General features: G+C 41.0%; 1 protein-coding gene across 5 annotated transcripts in view; it reads right to left on the minus strand.

The window, feature by feature from the left end:
* Positions 1 to 24,838, minus strand: part of dlgap3 (discs, large (Drosophila) homolog-associated protein 3) — a 908,365-nt gene that overhangs the window by 770,235 nt on the left and 113,292 nt on the right. The gene's annotated exons all lie outside the window — the stretch shown is intronic.

The following is a 24,838-nucleotide window of genomic DNA, read 5'->3' on the forward strand; positions in this document are numbered from 1 at the left end:
ACAGCAAACGAAGAGGGTAGGGGGCATGTGTGTGTGTGTGGGGGAAAAAAAAAAAAATACTCGAAACAGCCAATTTTGCATTCCAGAGGTTGCAGCTGTGTGCCGCGTGAATGTGTAATTCTGCTTCCTTGATTCAAATTCAGTTCAGAACGCGATGCTCTTCTATTAGGCTAATATTACCCAGATCAAATTAACTCAGGGCAATTTCATTTCTCTAATAGATTCCATCAAACAGGATGTGCGTGGTACCTTGTAGCATTACGACCGCCGAGCGCTCCGAGTGTTGAATGTCACCCAACGCTGGCAGAGTTTGACATTTAGACACGTCACCTAAAACCACACATGCACAACAATAGGCTTTTTATGAATCGGTGTTTATAGCCGTTTACAAAACAGCGGTGGATGAAAAGTCAGCTGCGTTCTAAATACAGATGCCTCCTCATTCATCCCCCTTTACCATTCACGGCTTGCAGAAAACGAGGCAGAGACGCACGAGAAAGTGACATTCACGAGACGAGTCAATCTGTCACCGAGAACAGAGACAAAAAGAACGAGTTACGACGAGGAAGAGAACGGGAAGGCGCACTGTCCCATTGTTCCCGGCCCCATCACAAAGTGCGAAATCTATGCGGCCTAACCATGCGAGGCGATGAGAGAGCGAGCGAGAGTGAAACGCGCAGGGAAAGCTGGAGATAATGAAGACTTCATTAATCAGTGCTGATACAAGCCCTCGTTTATCACGCCATTGTTGAAAGCAATACAAATTCCTCCAGCGAGATGTCCTCAAAAAAAAAAAAAAAAAAAAAGGGCCTGATTGTGGCAACTTTCACACTTGCCATCTAGTCGAAATAATCAGCAGAACTGCCAGCACCCCCCCGAAAGACGGCATATACGCCCAGAGGAGGCGTCCAAACATCTCCACGTGCTCACGCTGCGCCGCATGGCAGGTGGCGCGCACCTTTATAGACGTAATCAATTCAACGGAGCAGCTCCCGGCGTGGAGGAGGCGGGAAGAACAGCGTCACCCTGCTGCTACCGGCTCACTGCGCCTTTGATTTTTACAGCTATGAAAGCTGCAGGTTCAATGAAATGTTAGAGACACAAAATAGACAGGTTCAATGGAGAGTTTTCTTATCTGGTGAAAGGAACAGAGTTGGTTTCTACTTTGGGTTATGCGAAATGAATAATGCACAGCCGCTCATTTTCCTTCTAGATGGTTATGAGTAACAGCAGAGTGTTCTCCTGCACTCCTGTGGTGGTGTGCCATGTAGAAATGCTGCTAAAAGTCTCAAATAAAATGCCTGTGGCCTTAAGAGGTTTATATGACATGAACACATCGCAACACTCCGTAACAGGGTTACAGTGTTGCTCAATAAAGACCGACCCATATAGGAGCTAAAACACCAAGCAGAACAATGATACTCTCCAACGCTTTAAGCGCTTCAATCACTTTGACACATTACAGAAACGTGATATCTAAATCTACTTCTGCTTGTAGTCACCTGAGAGGCATTGGTGGACATAATAAACCATAAAAATCATCCTGTCACAATGAAGCAGGTAGTAAAACAGGGTTAGAAATGCTCCACTCTAACGCTGGTGGCCTCTTCGTCTCTCCCTTCCATTTAACCGTCTGTAGGAGTCAGGTGAAAATGGCTGCTGGAGACACTAAAGCGGCCCAGATAGTTTCAGCTCCAAAGACACAAACAAAGGGTTGTGGGCTCCAGGTTTGTGGCATTAGGTAGCACTTCGGTAACCTTCGCCTGACCCGGGAGAAAGCTCTAATGCGGAGGGAGACATCCTGCCTTGTTTCAGTACCCGAGAAATGTCATCTGTGTGTCCTTAATGACTGCAGACCTGTTGCCCTAATGCAACAGGTTACGTTAGGGCAACAGGTCAGCCACTGAGAACGATGGAGACAGAGTGCCCTGAACACATCTTGGAACCTTGAATGCCCTCAAGAAACTTTTATTGGCCCCATCCAAGCAAACTGCCAGGATTCAGGAGTTTATTTATTGTGCAGTGATTGGAGTTGAAGACTCCAGTGACTCTTGACTGGTGGAGCATTTTGTGTTACGGTGTGGCAGAAACACTCCTGTGTCTTATCTGAAGCAAACCATTTGTATCCATATCATTGGTATCCACTTATTTTAGCTTCTAGATACATTTTTGTGAACAGTGGAGATTTCCTTTCTGATGCCCATTTGGGGCAGTTGTTTCTATTTAAGGATGTCAGATTATGAACCCCAATTAACTCAAACTTTTGATGTTCTCCAGCCAATTACTTCATATTTTTGAGTGGCCTGTATTTGTAGAGTGCTTTTTTTTTTTCAAGTTCAGAGGATCCCAAACCGCTTCACACTACATTCACCCATTCACAAACACATTCATACGCTGATGGTGGCAAACTAGTGGGTTATAGCCACAGCTACCCTGGGGTACACTGACAGAAGCGGAGCTGCCATGCAACTATCCACAAATTACTTTAAATCAATAATTTGTCAAAGCGAGTATTAAAGGTTTGCTTGATGGTTACAAATTAACAAGTGGTTCTTTGTTTTGTTTTGGGTTTTTATTTAAGACTTTGATAATTTCTTAGAGTTTCAAAGCAATTTTCAACCATTTGCAAACTCTTAGTTTTTCTTCTTGTCTCCTGCTCCAGATTCTCCTGCTTTCATTTGTGAAGCTCCACTTAAAACCTGGTAAGGATTTAGGCGATACAAAATGCAAATACCTGCAGTTTTTTTCTCCCCCCTCCTGATTTTAAGATTTTGATCAGGAGATTAAAGCCCTGAATGCAATCCATCTACAGATCCTCGCAGGTAATTGAAATTTCTCTGTTAAAGTAGGACAAGTGTGGTGGATAAATGAGCTCCGTTTTGTAGTTTTGCTTTTCAACAAGGCTCTGTTCTTGTTGAGCCAACTTCTTCAAATCTAAAGATGTCGTTATCAGGAAGATGGAAGCGGTAGTGAAGAGGAAAGCGCTAATGAGAGCTAATGAGGAAAGAACTCATGGAAACAGCCTCTTGATTGCCTACCTGACTCGCGGTAATGGCGCACAATGTAGCCATGATTACTGTGTTTCCAACAGTTAAATTCAAGTTTCTCTCAGAGTGTCTGTGCTATCTAAACACCTCTGAGCTCCACCGCTCTATCCTTTCCTTGACCCTTTTACTTATGCATGCTGGAGCTGCATTATGTATTGCAAAGTATAAGAGCTCCGTAGGCCCCAAAAGTGAGTTTTATTTGTGCGTCGTGAAAACACTATTTCTAAGGTGGAACCAAAGTAAAAAGAGAGAAAGGCAAAGTTTGACAAAGAATGACTCACGCGGATATGTTTAGCAAAAAATCTTTAGAAGACTTGTGGATCTCTGGTGAGTTAGAGACGGCATGACTGACAAGCCATCTGTGGGAAACAGAAGAGCCAGGCTGCTGTAGCTGAGAAAACATTCTACACAAAGTAAATCCCCTTTAACTCAGTCTGTACACATTTGCAGAAGAGTCGACCGATCCTTCGTGAAGGGGAGCAGTTTGTTTTCATTTCGGGAGAGCCTTCAAACTCTCTTCTATGAAGAGGAAGAGAAAGATAAAAAATATATAAATCCAATCCTGTGCACTGGTGCATTGATCCCCAAGTCCCAAAGATATAAAAATCAAACAGGAAGAACTCTGCTGGCTCTAGGAATTGTCTGTTGTCCCACATAAATGGCTGCAGTTCATTTGGTTTATCCACAATTTCCTGTTTAATATATATAGAAATATGCTTCAAAATAGAAACAGACGCTGAAAAGTGAAAGGTGAAAAGACTTCAACAGTTCCACTGGTTTTTAAATGTGGTTCAAAGGTGATAGGTCAAATGCCGTAAGCTAGCTCAGCTTTTAGCAACACAGCGTACAGCACTGGAAACAGTCCGGAATAAAGGTTCCCCTTTACTACTGTGCAATATTGGAGAATTAGTTTGTTGAATCTTTAACGTTATTTAATTCTCTGATAAAAATACAAGCAAGAATTTGTTCAAAAAAAAAAAAAACATGAATGGGGAGGATAATTTTAAAATTTAAGCCCAGCATAGGGGATGTTTGTTGCATGTCTTCCAGTTTTTGTCACTGCAATTGTGTTTTCTGATACCCGTTACCTGTGCTGTTAGCACTAGCGCCACAAAGCAAAACACATTACATGATTTACAGTAGGATTATGACTGCGCTCTTGTTTCCTTACTTATTAAAAAGTGGATTCTGATTTATCCACTTATAAAGCAGAATCCACACGAGTTTCTGAGGGGAATAATCCACTCTGTGTTTAAGCAGGGTTTAGGGAGCTGCCCTTATGTTTTATTGACACCAACTAAACTTGTATTTATTTTCAGATTTACTGCTAAAGGACTCTGACTCAGTAACATATGGCTTCACGAAAATCTCAGTTCTGCTGATAAGTGTTAATAAGTGGGTTAGAGCTGTTCTCCTACCTCATAAATACGTTTCCATTGTTTAACTAGGAAAACTTAAAGATTTGACAAAATTCCCAAATTCTACATTATTTATAAAAAATTCCACAATTGACGATTTCCACTTAGGGCTCGAAAGCAGGCCATAAAACTTCCAGCTGAAAATAAGAAACAGTCTAACATGTGTGAAATATGCCATTCTACTTCTCATCATGTCCCTGTGAATAACTGTACCTCTGTAATTTCCAGTCCATTACCCACTGCTGCATCGTTTAACTTTTCCTTTATTTAGCTCATTCCCGCCAGGCTGCAGACCCACTACAATATATGCATTGATCATATTAAAAAAATAATGGGTTATTGTGTTCATTTAAAATTCACAAACACATTTTTGCTTTGACTGATTTAGCCGACGTAACTCAGATTGCTACTACTAAAGATTGGGTCTTTGACTAGGATATAAACGTGGTAATACCAAATATATTTGTGTATTGCTTAATTGAACCAAATGAGTTGCAAATTCACCATTATCCAGTGTTTATGCCAGTTGCACTCAATGCAGTACGCCTCCCTGAGGTGTCACTGATTATAGTAAGCACCCAACACAAAACACCTTCAAAACCACACTCAGAGTTGCATCAGTTTTAAAGACAGTACTCAGTGCAACACATAACACACCCAGCTACTCTGAATCATGACGGTCTTGTTACATTAGAGTTCTTAGAAGTTGCTAAAGCCTTTGTCAAAAACAAGCCAGCCAAATGTGTTCCTCAAACCCTCTCTAAAGGACAGCCTGCCTGCACTGGTATTTGCAAGTGATTCAGACTGGATCCGTATCAAGCCCCGAGCATGAGCGCAACCTATTATTCTGGCATCTTTCCATGAACCGCTGTTTTCCATGTTGTCCCCCACTGAGCTCGGCAAGCCACATTGTTTGCTCCCGGCACCGCTGTCACTCTGTCATCGTGCGTTGATGCGGCGGTGACGGGACAAAAACCTCCTTCAAATCCAATTTGACCGTCCGAGCCAAAAAAAAAAAGAAGCAAAGACCCGTCGATTTCAGACGCTGAAGGCGCGGGGCAGAATAGCGTTGCGTAAGACAGCCTCATCAGTTCTGCCTCTCGCAGGAAGCCGATCTCTCTAATCAGAAGAAGAAGCCTGTCAGTGCCACACTTCACAAGGTCTAATTAACTCCAATCAGAGAGAGAATCTTGCACCACATTAGCACTACCTAGGCATCCCAGAAAGGAATCCACTCGATGGGTGGGAACGCCTCAGTTTGGCTCACGTCGGTCGCAGAGGCACGTGGCGGGCGACCTCGCCGACATTCAAAGGTTGCCATTAAAGCGGAACAATTTATGCTCATCAAAAACCATACTGACCCCTAATGACCTTAACTTCTCAACCAGCTGTGCCCTGGCAAGGCAAAAAAATAAATAAAAATCAAAGAAGCTGAGAAGGGGAGATGAAGAGCAGATAGCTTAGAGAAGAAGAGTCTGGAGAATCACTCAGGTAGGGAGCGATTTAGGGAGTACCGTCAAGCACTTGTTCCCATTTTTTGACTTGTGGAGGATCAGAGGAAAGCTTGGTGTCACTCGCCTGTCTGCTCTTTGATGTGTTCTGTTAGAGAGCCGAGGCTCCTGGCCTTTCATGTTCTACTTTGTATTCAGGCATCCCACTCCTGGCCCAGAATTACTGTAAGTTAGTCGTTTAGTTTAAGCTCATCACACGGGCAATTTGTCTCTTTAAAGCCAATGGATCGCGCTTAAGTGAGGCGAGAGCGCAGTCCGGTTCGAGAAGGAGCACACGACTGTATTCAGTCGTCAAAGAAGATAAGTCATTGAGGATTGTGTGACTCTATTTTGAATTTTCTTGTGTTGCAAACTTTTGTTAACACTTGTCGGCTGTTATCCGTGTGTTAGAAATATATCAAAAGAAATATGACAAAAACGAAAAAAATTTAAAGTTAAGACTAAGTTTGCAGTCCTGCACTTATACTCAATAGATATTAATATTGATATGACAGCGAGATGCAGACTCAAAGCATTGTTGCCTACATCTTGGTTGCTTAATTTAGCAATATATCTGACCCCTCTAGTGTCCGCTTTTCAATCCAACAACTTTTTCCCTGTTATTTATGGGCACTGTGTTTCATAGCAACATTTCTGAACTTCACCTTGAGAAATCAGAGAGTGTAGGAACCGAAAGTGATTTTTAAAAGTGTGTGTGTTATGTATGTAGATGTATGTATGTTTTTTTTTGTTGTTTCTCAGTTACAAAGATTACTTCACTACAATAGGATCTAATTTACAAGCACAATCAAAATATATTTCTGGAATTCTTGCCTCTGTATGTTGTAGAAAAAGCTGGACACACCGAGTTATTCTGCTCTGCACTTGAATGGAGTTTGTTGGTGGACATCCTCAAGTCATTTTCAGACACAAAAAGATTTGACAGAAGATGAAAGGATGGTCAGGATCACTTCTGTGGTTCTTTGTTTTCTCTCCTAATCACCACACTGAGTTGCTAAAAACCTGATTCCTGAGCAGTCTGGTCAGAAATCTCCAGGCTTTCCGGTAATCATCCATGCAAACATGGCCACAAAATGGATACAGTTTTTAATTAACGGTCTAGGATAACGAAACACCTCCATCCTGTGGGTCATCACTGTTAATGCCTTGATGTTTATGAAACTTAAAACTTCCATTACCCTTTTTCAATCCCTCACACACATTCACCAGTAACAGAGATCATTCCTTCACTAAATAGTGTAGTTACTGTAGAACTGAGTTTGTTCAATAAAAACCAACATCAATTTTACATTGATGTGTAGTCGAACACTTTGAAGCACCATCACGTCTTTTATTTTGTGATCAAGGTTAGGACTGTGTATTATTTACGAAGCTCGCTTGTTTGAACACAAACACTTTGCCGAAAAATAAAATTAGAAATACATTCATTATTTAGAATGACCCATTTAGCAAAAACAGTTTACGTTGTGTATTAGTATCCCATCCTAGCAGGAGAAAAAAACAACCCGAAAACAAACCTTGACCTTTTGATGTGCGCCACAACGTGAAAGCAGAAAGAAACATCTTTCCGAGCGTGCCCGACCTGCACTCTGTTACCGAGCGAAAAGGTTATGGAAATGCGGGCTGAGTCATGCCCAAAACATGGCAAATATACAAAACACCCACACGCCTGCCGAGCAACACACTGACAGGACGGATCGGCTGGAAAGCGCTCCGAAAAGGTCAAGGGTTGTGGATCAATTCTGACAGGGCCACAGGGAAATGGACACAGATGGTGCATAATCTTCCATCCCATCTGAATAATGCAGCGTGACTCCACATCGTGTCTCGGGCCAAAATAACAGCCAGAAACATTCACACAGCCCAGTTATGCGCTCGTAAAAAGACCCTCTTTCTTTGAGGAAAACATTGTAAATGGAACATGAGATCACAGAAGCTACAAATGTGAACATAAAAAGTTTCCAAGGTTGAAGTGTCTCAAGTAAACAGCTTTTTTAAAGGGGATGAATTAGTTGCTAGCTAAAGAAGCTGCCATACTTTAGGTAGTAAATAACGTTGAGTATAATAATAATAATAATGATGATGATAAAAAGTGTATATTTGAATACCAAGCTGCTTTGCTACGGTCATGTTATGATCATCACAATCATCATGACTTTACACCTGTTAGCACTTGGTCATATTCAACCTCCACAAAAATGTTTCAGTTTATTTCTTCTTACCCTGTAAAGTAGTTTAGGCACAAGGGTCAGAAGGTGAACAGAAAATCAGTACTAGCCACCGGTTTAGTTTCTTCTGATGACTTTTATTCATTCTTTTCACTGACTTCTCTCTCGGGCATCCAAAAGTTCACTGTTTTTATATCCAATTGGCACCAAACCTGTGCTTGACTGGACACAGCCACAATGGAACAGGTCAAACAAACTAAATCTAAACGGAGAAACACTAAAATTACAAATTAATCTACAAACTCCTACATAATGAAGTTGTCTGAAAAATAAATTACATAATACAAAATAACTCAAAAAGTTACTTTAAAGAAAAACAGACAGAGCAATACACAAAAGAAAACCCTCTAATTGGTCGAACCGAGCAAGGTAATCACTGACATCATACAGCCATTTAAGCAGGAAGTACTGGGCCGGCCCCTCCCATATTCCTGCCCTGCTGCAGATCTACAAGGACAATTGATGGTGAGTACAAAGGAAAATAAATACCTTAAATATACCTTGAAACAAATTCAACCCATAATCCAGAAATAGTAAATTTAACCTAAACATTCATAGATAGACACTGCAACATAATGCTAACACAAACAAACCCGGGATAGAAAGTGAAGCAAAATTGCAATGTTTAAATTAATCATTATAACCAAATATAGAAAGTAAGTGAATCAGAAAGAATAAGGGACAAGTGGTGAACACAAACTGAACCACTTTGTCACATACCCTCATCTTGTGATGCCATTGAAACTAAAGGCTAAAACAATATCTTTCCAGAGAAATCATAATCTGCTTGTTAAAAAAGCGCTAGATCGAAAGAAGGTAGCGGAAAGTTGAGTGGAAGGGAAAATTGAGATAGAAAAAGGTGCACAAACACCAAAGATAACTGAGGTCTTGAGAGGAACGGCAGAGAGTTTTGGGGAGAAACAACTGCAGTCGTTGCTCTTCCTGGGGTTTTGACCATATCAGAGCTGACCTACTGTCCAGTGGAGAATGGTCTGAATTGTTCCTTATGCATCCAAATCCTTTTCAGATGAAAGTAAATTTTACATTCATTAGAAATCAAAGTCACAGAAGCTAGAAAAAAAACAAACCTTCCCAATTAAACCTGCACCGAAAGTTGATTGTAGTTTTTTTCACAATTATTTTTGATGCACTCATCTTCATAATTGTATGACGGGAAAAAAAATAAATAAATAAATATATATATATATATATATATATATATATAGATTTGGTAAATTTTCAATAATTACAAAAGGAATTTGTGGAAAATGTTTCATGAAAATGTCACATCTTTCAAATCTTTTGGTTCAAAACACGGCCAGAAATCTAGATTTTAGAAGAAAACAAAGCATATTTTTAAAAACAGACTTCTGCATGACCATCGATCATTTCACGGATAACCAGGCGGACTGTCCACACAGACTTCTGATCAGACAGACATGACAAATGTACAGTAAATGTAGGTGTTATAAACCCAAAAGGGGGGACAAACAGGCCTACGAAAGGATCCTTGCTATGAGCTTTGCTGGCTTTCAATTACTGCCTCCTCAATCCTTTTGCTTTTACCAGCCTTCCTGCGAAGCAGAGAAAATTGAATTGCTGAACACATCTCGACAAACAAAGCGACTCTCCCGCTCGCTGCCAGCAGAGGGGACGGGCCGGCGCTGCGACAGCGACAGCACACCCATGTCAGAACCTGATAAGTCCGCTAAGTGTTGGAGAGAAAACAAATCCGTGGGCTTAATTCGAAAGTGCAGCGGAGCAACAAATAGAAGCGGGGAGAGGCGGGAGTTTGCTGGTGTACTTTATGATTGCTAACTCTCGGTGTTTTGTGAAAGGTGTCATCGTGGTTTGAGGTTACTTTGCATTCATCTTAAATGTAGAATATAAAATATAGGCCAGAAATCAGATTAGGACTTCATTTGACCATTTCATATTTATAGGAAAAAAATATGTTGCAACAAAAGTCACCCTTTGTGAGATTATGGGTTGCTTATTTTTCCCTTATTCTATCGAAATTTTATGGTTTTAATTATAAAACATGCTTTTATTGTTGATTTTTTTCCCTTTAAACTACAACACTATAAGACAAAAAATTATGTTACTTATTACTTGAGTTGACATTTGCCATATTTTTACTGCCACGTACCAAGAAATCATTTAGACCATCTCTACAGTTTACAAAGTTAGCTATAACAGCTATATCCGTCACACCTTGTGCTTTGGTTGCCTTATTCCTTTGTTATCTGGGGTGTTGAAGTCCAGCGTCTTCCTGATTCTGTTGTACACCTGCTTTCAGAATCACTTCTCTCCCATCTAATCCTTCAGGTTCTCTCCCCTGTTTGCATTCCAGCCTCTCTCATCGATCGTGTGATTTTTGGGCTTTTGACCCGTGCCTCATTCTGAGTACCACTCTGGATGGTAGATTTGAGAATCTGAGTTTCGGGTTCCACCCTGGGGGTTTGTCAATATCTGGGAGTGGACACAGGAGAAGATTTGAGATTTTATTTGAACTTGGGGAAAAAATACTGAAAAAAAAGCAAAACTTAAATTGGAACTTGGCTTGTACTTACGGTACTTTTCAAGGACTTAGATTGACTTAGATTGACAAACTTAAAACTTACATTTTGCTTTGGATGAAGTCTTGAGAGCTGATTTGAACTGACCTCTTAAAAAGCAACTTTTCAGGGACTTGACATCTCACTAGAACTTGCTTCTTAAAAAAAACTAAACCGGAAATGAAATGAAAGACCTCCATTTTGACATGGGATGAAATATTTGAAACTTAAATTGGGCGTGGGATGGAAGAACAGGGACTTCACCTTTAGTTCAGACAAAAGATTTGATACTTGACTTTAACTCGACATAAAAGACTGAACTCTTGACATGGACGTAAAAGCAACAACTTGTAAAAATATCTACCCTATGCTAACACTTCTGCCTAACTCAAAGTAGTTTGCTAATTTATAATAGTTAGTAATGAAGTCCAGTACTTAAAGAACCGAAGTTTTATCTTACCATGAGCAAAATGTTTTACCCTTTTGCTTTGATAACTGCATCTTAACGCATGCGACGCATGGAAAACGTTTTGGCATGTTGTAATGGACACCCTTTTTGATAATGATAATCTCAGTAAAATATGTACACTATTGAATAAAAACCTAAGAAGCTCAATTAAATAAACTGTTGCTGTCCACTGTTTGAAAACTGTTGGAAAAAGGGAACTTTTACAGGGGCTCCTGCCATGTTTTTTGAGGTCGCTGTAAGTCCTCACAGTGTGTGTGTGCGCATGTGTGTGTGTCACCCTGAGGTGGGCAACGTGCAGCGGACAGCCTGCTAGGTCTGAAGCCGACCACCCCAGATGCCCTGAGGTGCCCCTGAGCATCCCAAACATCCTTGGGCACACAGTTGGTGATCTAGTTTTACAAGCTGCAACATATGGGATCCTTTTATTATTCATTCTCCTCTGTTGCTTGAGGGTGGGAGGGTTGTTGCTTCCTTGTTGCCTCATCGCAACGTCTGAGTTTGTGTTCTCTACTTGCGGATGGAAATCACGTTCAACTTTGGAAGTTACGCAACACGTCAGGTGATTCCAATTTAGCATTGCTCTGTAATTTACACATCATCAGGCGTCGCATAACGACCGCCTGCCTAACAGTGTTTTGGTCCACCCATGAAGGTGTGTTGTGCTGCACAGGGCACCAAGACGTTTGCAGCAACACCTTAATGCATTGTTGGTTCCCTCAACATGTACTGCACTGTAGTTACCTTAGAGTCATGATCCTACAAGAACAGCCCATGGCTTTTATGGAATCCTTTCTCAGTAAAACGGTGTACTGTAGATGGTTCGTATAAATGCTTAGGTGAGTGGTATGTTTCATAGCAACATCCAAATGGAGGGTAGGGCAAGGTTTCCCAGCTTCACATTCTCCAAAGCATCATACAACCTCCACTGGTTTTCTTTGTTCCCACAGAACGTTCTAATTGTGCCATTTCCTTATCATTAGATTGCCTAAAATGAGGTAGTGTTACATCCTTACTGCCCACAGTAGCAAAGGTACCAAAGTTCCCCCAATGGCGGCTGCAATCTCCACCACACGCAAGAACAAGCACACAGAAACTCTTATAACAAGGTGGCAAAATCTACAAGACTCTCAACTTATCCCGTCTCTCTCATACACACACTCACACACCTGCTGATTATTCCTCTGTTCTCGTATACAAGTGGACCTCTGACCAGCCGAGAGGAGCCAGAAGTGAATTACAGACCATTATCAATTACACTAAAGCAGTTTCAGGGGAAACCCGAGAGCCCCTTTGGATGGAAGAGATGGGAGGGAGGGATAAGCCACAGCCGAGGTTTCTCACAAACGGAGAGAGAAAGACCACGGACTGGGAGAAGGCAACGGAGATAAAACGACTTGTGAGGTTGGGGGGGGGAGTGGATAATAATCCGATTCTTATGCTGCCGCTGTACGACTGGGCCTTTCAAAAATATTTATGTCCCAGGAACATTTTTCACATTTTGTCTATTGCAGCCACAAATCTTGGTGTATTTTATTGGGGCTGTTCCATGATAGAGATAGACCAAAACACAAAGCAGAGAAATCTCTGCGGTTCATCCACCGTCATTTTTATTGTGAATATAAAAGCCAAAAGAAAATTAGAAAAGTGCAGCATGAATTTGTATTCATCTCTGCACAGATCCACGGCTCGGGTGAGAGACTGCTAGTACGCTCCACATATAGGACTTTTACGAAAAATTGGCATGATTGTTAAAAGAAAACCATATGCAGCTTCTTTCTAGGACAGAAGACATGTTCAACTTTGTGTTGCACATGCAACACACCAAGTTTGGAGAAAAACTAACACTAGCACATCACCATGAACATCCAACCTGCACAGTAACAAGGCAGCAACAGCGTTGTGTTATGTAAGAGAGAGATGCAACACTAATCACAAAACATAAGCCACAGCTAGAAGGCTGGTTTAGATGAAAGCATATTTGCAAATGGCTCAGTCAAAGTAAAGACCCCAAATTCAATCAAGAATTTGTTGCAGGACTTGAATATTATAAATCTCAGCTTGAGTTGCCTCTAGATGTGCAAAATTGTTCCGCTTTCCCTCCGTCACAAGTTCATGCTTTCCCTGGAAAGATGACATCGTATCAGTCACACCGTTTAATCAAAAGCCCTCATCATTTCACGGAGCTGTCTCTCTGTTTTGTTTGCGTGTGTGTGTGTGTGTGTGTGTGTGTGTGTGTGTGTGTGTGTGTGTGCCGCTGCGTCAGCAACGTCACGTTTGGTTTTTAACAAGAACAAGGCGATGTTTCCCCCGCAGAGAGACATCTCGCAGCCCCCTGAGCGACGCAGAAAGGAGGATGATTTAAAGAAAACTCTCAAAAGAAAAAAAAGGAAGAGAGATAAGATGTATGAAGGAAGTGAATGAAGTGGGGAGGATGCAGAATGCCCACGTCCTCCATGTGGGAGTGGGGGGCAGGGGGCGGGTTTTTGGAGGGTGGCGGTGGGTGTGAGCCGGGGATAATCCTTGTCTGCCATTGTCTCCAGTTTTCAAACCAATTATTGTCATCTGCAGCTCCATGAAAGAGAGTTAATGAGGGGAGCAGAGCTTTGGAGTGTCAGGGCACAGTCAGGGGAGCCGAGATAAAAAAAAAAAAGAAGAAAAAAAAAAGAAAGACCGGGTTGGAGAGAAGAAGGGGATATGTGAAAAGACGTGCGGCGGCGGTGGAAAGGGACGTATATATAATCAGAGGAAAAAGTCAAGTGCTCCGCAGTTCAGGTGGCTCAGTGATGCATTGCATTTCATGTACCCCGCACTCTCCTTCCCGGTGTTCTGTCATGTCTTGACTTAAAAGAAACTGCTCCTTTTTATCTGCATCGGCCTTTTTAAATTTTCATTCTTCCCTCGCATCCACGCCGGGTAATCTGTCTGCACGTGTCCACAGAAAGTGTAATGAGAAATGCCAGCTTAGCAAGAGCCACTAAACTGCATCATCTCAAAACATGTGATTAATGAATACATCAGTTGACACGTGTGAACGGTTTCTTTGGATTTTGATAGAACGCCGGCGATACGTTACCGTCGGAACGAATCAAGACGCACAACGGTTCGGCGAGCCGATGTGTCGGCTTGTATCATTAGACAATCGGTAGAATTAAAACGGTATGAGAAAGCTCGACTTCAAAGCGTTCTTTAAAGTTGAGGTGCTCGAGTTGTTTTCAGTGGCACTCAAAAGAACATTTGGTGTAAATACAGAGCTAATTAACTGTGATGTAGAGCTAATATGCCCAAGTCAAAAACAACCAAAAGGATGAGTGCTCAAGCAGATAATTATCTTCATTTCGAACAGAAACTATTTGATAAAGGGAAGTGAGGTGGAGAATATTTCACCGGCTTCAACTTTAACAAAGCAAAATGCAACCATGAACCAAGAGCAGGAGACGGGGAAAAAAACACAATTCTCTGGTTTGGATCCGGGACAAAAATACAACGCTAAAGTAGCTGCTATGGTGTCTGTAGACACGTTGTATGTTGTTGTTTTCATCCGGGAATCTTGAGCATCCGCACAACATTAGACGGCAAAAAGGCTGTTAACAAAATGAAACCTGGGGATGTACCGTAGGTATTATTCATTTAATGCAGTGCGCCAACAGCACAAGAACTCACAGAAAAACCTTTGACTAATAACTCAACACCACTCGTATTCCGTTTTTTCCTTACAATCTGTGTCGGCTACTCTACACACAGACCCGCTGCTACAGCAACTGACAACAGCTTCATTATTACATCAAGATTCAACACCGAAAAACGCGCAAACATTTCCCCACGCAAAGAACAGAAACTTCAGTCCGTTACAGTGTTACGTTTTCAGTCTTGATGTTTATTTTGCGGTTAGTATCAATAAGTGACTGCCCTAACTCAGCTAACTTATCACCTGCTCTACTCTACTCTGTAGATTATGTAGAGCTGGTGTGTGGGTCGTCTTATTTGAACCGAACCGAAACCCACAGATTTCCACAGCACATCCACATGTTACTATTGTCAATGTCAAGCTAGCATAACTCACCTACTTCCCTCTCCTTCGCTATGTGGGATCTTGCAGGCATCACATGAACTTAAAACATGTAGAAGTTACCAAGTTATGTAATTACCTTATTTGTGTATATCAGGTACGCATGAGACCAAAACACACATCTGTGCACACAGACAGGCCAGCAGACTGGTACACCGAGCAAGATTTAAATCCTGTAAACTCTACAACTGCGCCTCTCGTCCTCTGCTTTCTGTGACAAATGTGCTTCGTTTTTAACGCGAGTCATCTTCTTACCTGCTCAGACAACAACTGTGAGTGCTAAACATGAAACGGAGCGACAAACACGACGACGGAACGCGAGATGCGATAATGGCAAATGAGGATGAGATCTGCTGCTGCATCAGTTTTTAAGAGCGCGCGCTGGAAGCCAAAGCACGAGATGGAAACGACAAGATAAATGTCACAACCAACGAAGGCAAATTGAGGAAATACTCCGTTGCCACGTGTTCCGACAACAAAACTCTGTCATCTGTTGAGGTAATTACAGGACTGCTATGCAGCTCGGGAAAGTAAGCAACTTTCTTCAAGTAGCCTATTTTCCAAGTCTGGATAAATATGGAAAAAAAACAAACAAAATAAAACATTATTCATCACAGACTTTATGTTCTGTCCTCTTTTTAAAGACTGCTTCCATCCGTGCATTGATTATCTGTCCATCCATCCATCTATTATTTAGTTATGCTTTTCCTTAAGCCGGAAAATGTTCTATTTACATTTCAGAAGTGAATGCCAAGTTATCTAAGCTGTAAAACATTCGGAATTCTTCATTAAAAATCTGTAGGAATATTTGCATTTTTTAAAGAGGAAATTAAAAGGATAAGTGTTTGAACGCAGAAAGAATCTGTAGTAAATTATCCTGACAGTGACATTAACATAAACACAGGCGTTCATGAAACGGGCACACATTCACGAGTTTATATAATCTCACGTTTTCTCTCCCATCAAATTAATGTAAACGTAAACCCAAAGCGTACAGATTCTATTCTGTATCGATTACAGATTAACAATAGCGACTCATTTTAAAGGGATTACTACTAATCTGCACGCTAAATGCATACTATGCTCTGGGGGTCTTTGATTTATTAAATACTGTAATTATTTTCACCATACGGTGGGAAACGACACTGACAGAAATTTGCGTCACATTTGGCAACGTGATGTCTCAGTTAGCTTGAAGGCACAGATTAAGTTTTGAATTTAAAACCAAAAAAAGAAACAAAAATGCAGAAAAACATAAAAATGCCAACACCTGAAGCATTGGTTCTTTCTCTCCAATGCTGTTGTTTTGTAACCAGAGATTGCTGCTCATTTCCGGGTTGCACTGCACCAGCTCAGACTGCAGCTCGCAATGAAAGGGGTATTGTTTTGTCCCTCAACGCGTTCGATCATAAGCGACCGATTTCTGGCGTTTGAATCTGTGAATTTCACAAAGCAGACGCTATGAGCTTCATGCTGCGACAAAAAGCCTCCATTGTTTTAAAGGAGAAAAGCCCAATGTTTCGCTCCCGCAACTTCCCATACAAGAAGAACAAGAAAACATTTCACATGCAGCTGAAGCGTTTTGTGCATTTCCACGTAACTGGGGTAATTGTGCCAGGCTTCTTCTGGGTTGCAGATTTAAATGTCAGGAAACAGAACTCATCACAGACTGACAGGACGGTCACGGCTAATCAATCTGAAAACAAGCCGCTTACACGATAATCATGTTCGTGGATCTCTATTCAAAATCCGCTTTGTGTTCTCTGGAACGTCACAGCTCCCTTGCATCCTCATTTTGAAAGAGATTGAAATGTAACATTTTCTCGGTTCGAGAAAGGATCTAAGTGAAGGCTTGATGTGTCTGCAGTGTCGGAAAGCATTTTGCTGTCTCAGCTTCAAATTTCAAGCGGTGCTCGGTTAACGCTACAGAAACATTTAGATGGTCAGCACGTTAATTCTACCAAAATTAAAGCACCTGAAAAAAGCCTTTTGATGAAAAACATTAAACTTTTATCAAGGTTGCTGTCGTAAAACTAAACAATATCTACTTGAGGAGACGAAAGAGTTATATTGACCATTGAAGTACGGTGCCTTGCAAAAATAATTCATTTGAACTTTTTCACGTTTTAAACATTCTTCTGGATATCTGGGATTTTAATTTGTAGTCCAACACAATTATGAAGAGGAATGAAAATAATAAATGGGGTAACACTTTATTTGAAGGGTGTGTATGAGACCGACATGACATAGTCAAAAACATGTTATAACACCTGTTATGAACATGAAGGAGTCTTTATGAATGTTTATGATTGTCGTCATGAAGAATCATTCGGTAAATGACACGTAATGCAACATTAATGCTATTAATGGACTTTTAATGCAACTTTTGGTACAACTTCAAATAAAGTGTGACCATAAATGGTTATTTTTTTTCTTTTTACAAATAGAAGTGTAAAAAAATAGTGTGTATTTGTATGTGTACCTGTAATTTGCCCGCCTGGTCCGTGGCTCGGTGAAAAGCCAAGACAGAAGAAAGAGGAGCTAATTTTTCAAAAATTATTTCAACAAAGGATGAGCAGAGTTCTTTAGAACAAGACAATAGTAAAAAAAAACCCCATAAATTATACATTTAGATTAAAATATAAACCTAAACATTTTGTGTCTGCACGTTTTAAAAGCCCTATCCTTCAATGGACACAGTGCTGGTGACGAAACCTTCTCCTCTCGTCGTCGAGCCGCAATATGTTTGTGTAAGACTGGAGAGGCGTGTGACCGTGTGCATGCGTGTGTTTGCGCTCTGACTGATGGACTCTGGTCATGCGATCCATGCTGCTGTCTAATTACCCAGATGTGATGGATGGGATTGATTAAATCATGTGAAGTCTGAGACAGTAGAGCCTTGCTCCCCTTCTCTCCTCCTCTTCTCTTGTTAACACACACACACACACGCACACACACACGCACACACACACACACACACACACACACACACACACACACGCCCACACGGGAATGTAGCCTCTTTATTTGAATCTTTACTGTGTTCCTTTTTCCTCGTTTTGGGAGTTGTGTAGTTCAGAACAGATGAACCCTACTTTCAGAAATGATAAAAGATATCCATAAATCACTCTGAAAGAGGAAGAGAGGGAAGTAACTGACAGCTGGAGGATAAAGCGCAGAGTTTGAGGGAAGAAGTGAATATTAGAAACTGATTAAACCAGACTTGTGTCACATTTCACACAGACTATAAGCCCTTACTTCTTACCACCGAAAATCATTCAAGCAGTTATAGTGAAGCGATCCAGTGTATGATTTTTTTTTTTTAACCATTTTTTGGATGGTGTGAAAAACTTTCAGAAACATATTCTGAAAGTTCATTTGAATGAATGAATGAATCTTTGTACATTTCTGGATTATTGTAATTAATCTCCTGGAAATAATTTACACACAGACCTATTAACATCTATATTCATACTTATGCTCAAGTCCTGCTACATACTAGAAGCTAAATTTAGATATGGACTTTGACTGGACTATTTTAATGAATATACTTTGGTCTAAGCCTTTGTATAGTAAGTCTGATAGTATGCGTATGACCATTGTCCTTCTTCCCTTCAACTTTAATTTCGCTGATGAAACATAAAAAAAAAAATTAAAATAAAATAAAAAATCCTCACAACATGATGCTGCCACCACTATGTTTCTTGTTGTGAATGGTGTGTTTAGGCTTTGTGGCAAACTGCAAATGGAGCTTTGCGAGGTTTCCTTCGAACAAAAGCTTTTAAAGGCCAGATTTGTAGAGTGAACGACTAATATATGTTTAAGTCAAAAAGAAATTTGAAAAGGTTCAAGGTCTTCATACCATATTTTCTGCCCTCACTGTGGTTGCTAAACGGATAGATAACTCTTCCCAATGCCTGAATAGTTGTCATCATTAGCTGTCATCAGGATGCTGAAATGACAAGTGAAGCTAATTCATGTTGCCGCTAGCTTAAATGCTAAATGTGCTGTTAGTTCTTAAATTATTTTCATTAGCTGAAAATATCAAGTATTTTACCCAATATAATTAGTTGTACATTGTAGACATGTGCTTCTACATGTGAGTTTTTTTTTTTGTTCACAAACCTACAGGCCTAAAGAAAAACTGCTAACGAAGCACATCGCTAAACAGGAAGTGCTAACTCTGTGACTTCTGGTGTCCCTATTTTCACCTTAACAATACAATTTCACATTGAACAAACAACAATGGCTCTTATGGAGTCACATAAGACGTGCAATTTATAAGCATGTACTTTATGGTATCCCTACTCTAATATTTTTGATTAAATAAAAGACTGATTTACAGAGCAGCTTCAGAAACGTCACCCCAAGCAATTATTATGCCGATGCCCCTGCTCACATGGTAACGGGCTCTCCTGAACACCCCCCCTTTCCAATTCATCACAGCAGGGCAAACCAAACTACAAACACCCTAATGTGCTTTCTAATGAGATGCTGTCCATCAGCTCTCCAAAAAGCTGCCGTATGAAGTCACTTGCCCAGAAACAGTCGGCCAACAGCAGGACAGCTGGGCACACGGCCACTTCCCACACGCGTGAAATAAAGATACATGTGTTGTGCTGCACACAAGGCAACGGTTCAGGAGTCACGCCAGTGTAAGAGGATATGGGAGGCTTTATCTGAGTAATCTTTTGACGTTTTTGCGGAGCTTACCATATTGTTAAAGAGACAATGTTATGCTCATTTGTGGGGAGGTTTACAGTCTTATTTTTAGGTTCCACTTGGGTAGATTAATGATTTAATGCTGCAAAACTACATAATTTAATTTAGGCAACAGTTTGGACCTGTGTGGCTTTGTACTTGCCTGAAGCACAGTTTAGGGTCTTCCTGGTCTAGTTCATTCAGAAATCCAGTTCGCTCTAATTCAGTGTCTTCAAAAAACAACAAAAAAATAAATAAAAAAGTTGTCCACATTGACAACTCATGTCACAAAGTTCCATGGTTTTAATCTCGGCTGTTACTGGACTTCACATGTAGGCCGCAGAAATTGTCCCCTTTTATGTTGTTTTGAGTTTGACCTGAACAACACAGTCTGTGATTCTTCACTGTTAGTTGTACAGTGAACTGAAGTTGTTTAGGACAAGAACAGGAGAGTAGTGATTACATGGTTGCCTCACAGCAAGAATCACCCAAATAAATACCCCTAAAAGGAGGAGATTATCATTTTTTTCTCTGTCAAAGCAACAAGAAAATATCCCTGAAAAGTGAAAAGATGTTTTACATGGAGATGTTGACTGATGTGGTTCTGGTGGCTCAAATTGATTCGGCTTTGAATACATTTGGACAGAATCTGTGGATTAAAAAAGTCCAGTATTTTGTGTATTCTTTTCATGGATAAATAAATTAAAAAAAAGGACTAGGAAACATAAAACAGCCATGTAAAGACATCTGTTGGAACGGTGCCGTGTTCAGATATTAGCCAGAGTCGCTCTGTAGAGTTGCATGCCCTCCCCGAGCCTCGGTGGGGCGCGCTTCATATACTCCCAGGAACATCCTGTGATGGACTGGTGACCTTTACAGAGACACCCAAACTGCTCCACCAGGTTCAGCCATTTCTTGCCCACTCTGTCACTCAAGGGACCAGCAGCATCCTCTAACAAACAAACAGGCTGAAGCAAGAATAAAGGGGAGCCAGGAAAACTAACACTTAATTTGGACAAGTCTTGGGTTCAACACCTATTTATTAGGCTGTTTACCTCTCCTGATAAAGTGTCAGAGTTAATTCGATTCACACAGTGTTCTCAACTCAGAAATTTCAGCATCGTGTGATTCCTGGGAACAAGACCTCATTGAAACCCCCAACGTTGACTTTTCCCAGCGGTAATGATCTTTGCTAAAAAGGTATTCTATGTTGCTGATTTGGATGTTGCAGTAAAATTGTCAAAAAAAACTATAAACCCCCCCACCCCCCAAAAAAAAACATCATTATTAAGGTGTAGCTGCCATCAAGGCAACAGTAGTATTTTTGGTTCATTGTTTTGTTGTACGGTTCAAGGTGGCAGTAGTTACGTGTTATTTAATATGAAACATTAAGTTATATACGTGCAGCAGCTCTCAGTGAACTTGTGTTGCCGTACATTTGTTTGGTTAAGGATGCTTTCAGATGTGAGGGGGAACTTATATTTCGCCATGTTGTTGCCCCGGGGAAACATTAGCTGGTGCACTTAGAGCCACATGGGACATTCTACCTGAAGAAGGTGATTGAGAGGTTTTTCATCTTTACTCCTCTGGAGTTGATGTGGATAATGAGGTACAGTTTTGTTTTATTTGCATCTTTTATGTATGTAAATCCTCTATTTCTTGTGAACTAATTTGAGTTTATGTTACCTTATTTTTAGTTCTGACAGCATTTTTGGGAGGCTTTATAAGACGTGTCCACGATAAATGGTTGCTGAAACCAAGAACTGCGTTAAGCCTTGACTAAACTCAAGAGGAGTAACATAAAAAGTTAGCCAGTGTGTAACTTTTTAGGAATCTAAACATGAGTCAGCAAAAAAAAAATCAAAATGCAAGGATTCAGTGTCGCACATCAAGCGCCAACGGCAAATTTCTGGATAATGGACAAACAGCTGATTGTTGTGTTATGTCAGCCTGGAGATCAGCCATACGTTCACACACACGTGAACTGAACATGTGTGAGATTTAACGGACAATAAGAAAAGAGGAAAATCAGACAAAAACATCAACACACACATTGAATCAAAGCACGGTGTTGCATAACGTCAAAACGATACACCGTACTTATCTCAGCACTGATGTATGGAGGGGCTCCAGACCTCCACGTCCCACATGTATGAACACATATCGCTATGGCAACAGTCCAAAGCCATTTTAGCAATATTAAACATAAAAGGTTTTTCAGCTCCAAGAGCAATGTTTTGATGCAATTTTAGGAGTGTGGCGCATCACAAGTCATTTGGAGGTTTAACGCCATCAGCAAAACAGGCACACAAACACAGAACGCATTCAGTCTTTCAGTAGCACTCTCTCTCAACAGCTGTAATTAAGTGGAAGCCTCAGAGTTTACTAAGCCCATCTCAGGACAACAAACAGATGCATAACTCTATCAGATCTTGAGGTGATTGATAAAAAAATAAATAAAAAAGAGGGGGGAAATGAGGGCAGCGGATTAAAAAAATGACAGTCGGTCGTGAGGAAGATCCACGGAAGATAGTTAGGTCCTTTCAGCCCTATGAGAGGCAATGCATCCAGATTACATCTAGACACCAGATGGACTGAGCGCTGATGTCAAAGCACTAATATGAGACAAACGAGAAAGAAGAAGAGGAAAGAGGGAGGGAGAGGAGGAGAGCGAGTCCAAGAATAGAAGCACAACCTCGAGCCAGCACAATCGGTCAGCCCCGGCTGCTATTTTTTACTTTACTACTGTGTCAGCCGCATGTCGGACATCTCTCATCTCGTTCTGTTTCGCTCTCCTCGTCTGGCAAACAGAAAAGCTAAAAGTAGAACTTTCTTATATGTATGTTCAACCGGGCCGACCCGGTTCCTGAGAAGCGCCGCATCTCTGTATATCATCCAAGGAACTTTAAGTGATAGCTTGAAAACATCAACTTTACCACAAAAAACCTTTCAATTTAGGGGCATGAATAAAAACTCTATACATCCCATTAAATACAGTGTTTAGATGACACTATTCGCCCACGTAGCATTTTGTCATGTTATGTTGCAAACTTATGAGAGACCAATACAAAGTACTATGCAATTGTGAATTGGAAAAATCCAATTCGTGGAATGTATTCCTAATGAATCCATCTTACTCTGAAATGCATAAATAAAATCCTGCACCAACTTCTTCCAGTAGTTAACTAATTGGTACCTACTAGAGATGCAGAAATACCTAAAACTCACAAGACGAGACAAGTCACTCTGATTTTTTTTTTAGATATAAGATTTAATATTACTTTCAAGAAAACTTCAAAAATCTACTTTATGCTTCAAAAAGGCCTGCAGTCTGCATTTTTATTGATTTTCGCCACAAACTCAACAAACTCATGCATTTTTCTGGTTTATTTTTTATCTCTACAGAGCTTAGGACAGTGCTTCAGCTATGCATGATCTGCAGTACGACGCTTACCGTTTCCTAGGTCCAACTGATTGCGGCTGTGATTGTGATGTCGCTCTTTGTACCCTCAGACATTTCGTCAGTTGTTATGGTGATGCTCTCTGCCCATTTCAGCAACTATACAATTTCCAGTGCTCACATATTGTTTGGGTTTTGTCCGTCGCTCCGAGGCCATTTATCGCTCCGACTGGTAACTCAAATTGCTGCCAAACAAATGGTGGTTAGGGCATCCGCTATTATAACTTCATCAGGCAAAGCCAAGCTGACAGCAACTTGGTAGGACTTGTGAGATAGTAGTTACCTCAACGAAAAATGTTATGACGTTTTAAAATCAGAAGATGTTGTAAGACGAGATGTTGCTACGCCTCCAGGGAATACTGAAAGTTTGAAGTTTCACACAAGCAAAGAGGGGGACAAAGCAATCATGTAGAAGGAGGTGTTTTGAATAAGATGAAATGGACATCATGAAATATGGTGGCGGCATCGTCTTGTTTTGGGATTGCTGTCCTTCCACAGAGCTGTGGAAACTGCTCAGTGTTGATGGAAAGATAGATGGAGCCAGATTCAGAGCGATTCTGGAGGAAAACTCATTAGCGGCAACCCTAAACATGGAGCCACAGTGGCATGGAAATGATTTGGAGGTCTTTGGGTGATGGGAGTCCTGGATGCATCCCTGATCTGTGGCAAGACCTGGAAACTGCTGTTCACAGAAGTCGTCCACCATATCTGACTGAACTTCAGCTGTTTGGCAAAGAGGACCAATCAAAATTTTTACTTTAAATGCAACACAAGATGCTTCGTAGAACTAATACGAAATACTGATTCAGGGATCCTGAATGCAAATGCATCGTCCATCCATCCATCCATTTTCTTTCACCCTTGTCCCTCAGTGGGGTCGGGAGGGTTGCTGGTGCCCATCTCCAGCTAACGTTCCGGGCGAGAGGTGGGGTCACCCTGGACAGGTCGCCAGTCTGTCGCAGGGCAACACAGAGACACACAGGACATACAACCATGCACACACACACTCACACCTAGGGGCAATTTGGAAAGGCCAATTAACCTAACAGTCATGTTTTTGGACTGTGGGAGGAAACCGGAATACCCGGAGAAAACCCACGCATGCACAGGGAGAACATGCAAACTCCATGCAGAAAGACGGGGGCTGGGAATTGAACCCAGAACCCAGTATTTTACTACTTTCCTTCCGGTTTGACTGGACACTGTACTGACATATCCAATAAAATACATACAACTTTGCAATTGCAATGCGAGAAAAAATTAAGTGGTGTGAAGATATTAGCAAGGCGCTGTATTGAGCAGATGCATTTTTTTCCAATTCCCCCTTTCACAAAGCTTTTTCCCTTGATCTGGGTTAATCTCTCCGGGGCTTGGAATTCA

This window comes from Poecilia reticulata, linkage group LG11 (genome assembly GCF_000633615.1).
Source record: "Poecilia reticulata strain Guanapo linkage group LG11, Guppy_female_1.0+MT, whole genome shotgun sequence".
Classification (NCBI taxonomy): domain Eukaryota; kingdom Metazoa; phylum Chordata; class Actinopteri; order Cyprinodontiformes; family Poeciliidae; genus Poecilia; species Poecilia reticulata.